Below are 5000 nucleotides of genomic sequence, written 5' to 3' on the forward strand. Positions count from 1 at the left end.
CCTAAAATAAAATTGTAAACTGTGTAATAAGCAGTCTGGCTAAAGTCCCCCGAAAAACATTGTAAATTAGTCCTGAAAAGCCCCGAGGGGAAAGACTAATAGCTTCACTCACTCACTCACTCACTCACTCAAGTTGGTAATATCGTTCCAACTTTGAGATGCGATATCATTCCGAAAAGTTATTGGATTAAAGTTCCTATAAGTTATAGTATTGTGAGCGCCAGTCATTTCTTTTAGGCATAATTTTCTGTACGCAAAAACCATCATGATCGCTGATACTGATATGACAGACTCCCGAGCACAAAACTTTATCTGGACAATTAGTAAAGGTTAGATCAATTAACGTCGAAGACGTCTGAGTTGTCCTAGTTGGTGCTGAAGTCCATATAAATCAGTGATATACTGATAAGTTTGCATGTATCGTTGTCATATCGAGTGGCAATCATATCACAGTCTCTTAGGTAATATTCAATGTTTTCTGAATCAAATTTTTCAATGAGATCCTCGAAAAGGGAGAAGACACCAACAGAAGAATCAGGTGGTCTTTACTTACCCCGTGACATCAACAAATGGTTTGGATTTATATTGTTAAATTTCAACACATAAGTTATCAAGAGTATCCACGTTTAAATCATTTCGTATTGTATAATAGGCCACTTCCGAGTTCATGTCTGCCTCCTTTTCAAAGCGAGTTTAAGTGCGAAGTTTTTGTAATGGTAATTAGTTCTACTTTACATATGAATGAAAACTAATTTTCATAACAAAAACTTTGCACTTAGACTCGCTTTGAAGACGAGGCAGGCTTGAACTCGGAAATGGCCTATTGATTGAGTTTTTCAGGTAAAAACAAACCCCTCCACCGTCGTTTGCCGTTCTATCACGTCGCCGCAATGTCATAGCCAGGGATGTTGATCTCGTCGTCAGTAATAGCTTCATTAAGCTTGGTCTCATTAATCGATAAAATATCAATTTTGTTTTGCGTCAGAAACATTCTTAGCTCATCAATGAGAGTAGTTAATTTATTGAAATTTGGACAAGCCAATTTCAAACCGCGTCGAGATCATGGCAATAGTGATGGGATCTCACCTCCACTTTGATTCAAAATACTAGATTCCCCATTATTGGCTTTAGTGGGACGAACAGGCACGGCATTCGAGGAGAGCGTGCCATTTCAAACCAAACTTTTTTGAAAATTTCTTTAAAATTGTTGATTACCACTGTAATTAAAATGAAGGCCGCCTCTGTTTAGTTCCTTTTCTGAAATGTTTTGATGCTGGATCAATTTCCATCCATTTTGCCGGTAGTAAGCTCTTCAAGTGTCTATTTTCTATCTTTACTCCATCGTTAAATTCATCCCTTCAAGAAACAAGTTCAGAGATAGAAACTGTGGCTTCGGATGAGTTTTCGATTTGTCTTGCGAGATCTACAATCGATTCGGCAACTTGTCGAGACTCTTCACGCATTAAAGAGAAACTGTCACGAGAAGCGCATGCGCTAGCGTCTTGTGAAAACTTGAAAAGTGTTAGGTTAACTTTTTTCAAGTTGAATCGACAAATTCAAAATGGTGTCCACTGGGGGGGGGGGGGGGGGGGCCTTGATCGACAAAGGAGAAACTCCGGCGAATATACGTGACTCACGCGTGAATCCATGATGGCGGCTAGAATTTTCTGTGGGCTCGAGAGCGAACAAACTCGAGCATGCGCAGCTCATGACAGTGCCCGTTTAAGCGTCCGTTTCGTTTTACAAACTTGTAGCCCATTCTCAATCCCATGCAGAGTCCGCTTTTCTTTTGGTCAGCGCCAAGAAAACAAACTCTGGCCACAGCCAAAGGAGAATTCTGCGACTCATGGACTTTCGGCTGTTCTGCGCATTCGCAGAAATTTGAAAATATAACGGCCATCAATGGTTACAACATTATACCCTACCTCGACTGCGCTTCGTTTATGGCTGTGGCCAGAGTCCGTGTTCTTGGCAGTGACCACTTGAAAGAAAAGAGCAATCTGGGGACAAGAATGCTTGTAACCCTAACCACAACATTTCCTTTATTGATACAAAAATTTAGAGAATATGACTGACCCGCAGGTAGCGTCAGCTAATCTTGGCGGGTCAGTCTTACAGTTTCCTTAAGGATGAGTTATAAATACAAAGAAAACCGGAATTAAGAACGATACAAGTGAAAGAATAGATAAACAAACGACGGAGAGAACAGAATATATGAACAACAGCAGATAGCAGTACGTAGAAAAAAAAAATTGAGCTATTTGACTAATCCTACTTTCTTTACCATTGTAGACGTTTCAATATAGTCATTTTCGTTTATCAATATTTTAAAAAGGATTCCACCAATTTCTCTTTTGTAAGCTTTCGTCGGTAAAGGTCTAACACGTTGGGGTACAAGTTGCCTCGCTCATGCCCAAAAGAATTCTGGTTAATTCTGCCATTCCATGACAAGGGAGACTCCCGATTCTCATTTCATAGTTTTTTCATAAGTGTCGGGCCACCCAGTCCTACCAGCAAAATAACGCATCGATTGACGGTTTTAGCTTTCAAAACTTGCCCAGATTGTGTCAGTAGGTCCTGGAATTAGTCCACAGAAAGGCCAGGGAGACAACTTCACTCGTGAACCGCCATGTTTACAACAGAGCATTTTAGGCGTCCCAGTCTGCATGAAACCATCTCTCGCCTCTGTCTGAGACAAGACCAGACATGCACGGTTCTTGCGTTAAGTTTATGCCTTTAAAATCAACTGAAATGTCAAGTGCTGTTAAAAAAAAAAAAAACAAAAAAACCAGCACGTTAATTTTTTTTGGTAGACTAGGTATAGAAGAGCAAGAAAATTTGCGATTGCGCTGATTTAATGTTTGAACAAGAGAGAATAAAGAAGTACCTCCAGACACCGGCGCTGGAGCGTCGTACAAACCGAGTCATCCCGTGATTTCGGCCCGTGCGATCGCTTTTGGACGCAGTTGGCCCTTCGCTGCTTTCTGCTACCGACCTTGCCTCCCGGTACGGCATTGAGGGAGAGATATTTCGGCCCCTAAACCATATGTGACAAATCCCACGCCTACTCACAGCTCCAAACCGCCCTTGTCAATATAGCGTAAAAATTAGATGGCTTATATATTGAAGGGAAAAGTCATTTTATCTTGCATATGGTAAGCACTGGAGTCGCAGATTACAAAGTGTGCGAACGCGCCCTGCTAAAGATAACATACATACGAGCATAAGCTATATTTCATCTCAAATTTCCAAATAACTACAGGAGTTAATATCTTCGAGACATTACATTTCCAGCTAAAATACATAGCATATACCGATACCTACTAAATACGTAATATTTAAAGATATATTCATTAAAAGGAAAGCCGCTGTACAAAATGCGGCCCTGAATTTTCTTTTAAAACCAGTAAACTCATAGGTACGGATAAAATCAGGTAGCGCATTCCGCAACTTAGCTGATACGTAAGAAAAAAGAGAACTAAGACCATAACTGAAGGGGGTAGTTTCTAAAGAAACTGCGGTGCTGCGTCGGTGGGGAAGTAGTATTCAAAAATTTGGTTTTATCAACGGAGTTGACAATGTAAATTGGCCACCGTACAGAGATTCATCTCAAATTTCCAAATAACTACAGGAGTTAATATCTTCGAGACATTACATTTCCAGCTAAAATACATACCATATACAGATACCTACTAAATACGTAATATTACCGTACAGAGATTCAGCGTCAACTCCGTTGATAAAACCAATTTTTTTTAAGACCATAACTGGTTGTTCCAGGTTTATTGAGGGACAGAATGTAATTTCCGCGAAGATCATGCATAGGAAGGGGACGGGAGAGAAATGTATTTTTCGTATAAACAGAAAAACCCTTTTTTCAGAAAAAAAAAACAAAACAAAAACAAAAAAAACATGCTTTTATCAAGTAATACGAGGAAATTTTGAATGCGCTTATTGCATAGAGATGTAGAGCTTGACTTTCGTAGTAAGAAGACAGGTAATCTTCAAATATAAATATCGTTATTGTCTTATTTACATTATTATACCGTTTCTTTGACACGAGAATTACAGCGAAATGAAAGCACAACTTTGTCGCCAATTTTCTATGATAAAAACTTGTTCAGAAATCCAAAATCTAAGTTAACAGCACACACCAGGCCTACTCCTGAGTATCTGGCTAGAAATCAGTTCCTCTGGCCGCGCTTCAGCAATTTCATAAGGGCCAGTCTCGTGCTTCTTAGATATCTCATTCCACAATTTTACGACAAATCGGAAAAAGGAACGCTTTTGTATTCCTAATCTAGAGATATGGACATAAAAATTTCCAGAGGTGGAGGATCTCGTGTTGTATGAGAAGACGACGGATAAGATGTTTAAAGGTGTTTTATTATTATTATTATTATTATTATTATATTATTATTATTATTATTATTATTGACATCAAGCATCAAGTTGGACACAGACTCATATTAAGAGAGAAACGTCAGTTGAAGGACATTTCCATCTATAAATAAAGGGATTGCACGAGGACGACTGTAAACAAGGGAGGATTAGAATTTTATTAAAATTAGCCTTCGACGACTGACCCCAGGAAGCAAGTCCATAAGTAAGATAGGGTTGCATTCACGCCTCATAAATATTTAAGAGAACACGCCGTGGTGCAAAGTGGAGTAAGTTTGCAATTAGGCCGACAATTTTACTGATTTTGGTGGCAACAGCATCAATATGAAATTTCCAAGAAAGCTTTTTATCAATCACGACGCCAAGATATTTAATATAATCCTTAGACTCAAGACTAGCGAATCTATTTTTCTCTTTATCGAAAATGCTAATGTTAGGATGATAACTAGCTTTCTTCTGGCAAGGGTGAAATCATGAATACGAAGTTAGATTTTTTAGTGTTAAGAGATAACTTGTTGGATGTCAACCAATCGCAGAAGTTCATTAATTCAGCATTTACAATCACTTCTGAAGTCTTCAAATTCTTGTCAGCATAGAGG

This window comes from Montipora capricornis, chromosome 10 (genome assembly GCF_036669925.1).
Source record: "Montipora capricornis isolate CH-2021 chromosome 10, ASM3666992v2, whole genome shotgun sequence".
Taxonomy (NCBI): Eukaryota; Metazoa; Cnidaria; class Anthozoa; order Scleractinia; family Acroporidae; genus Montipora; species Montipora capricornis.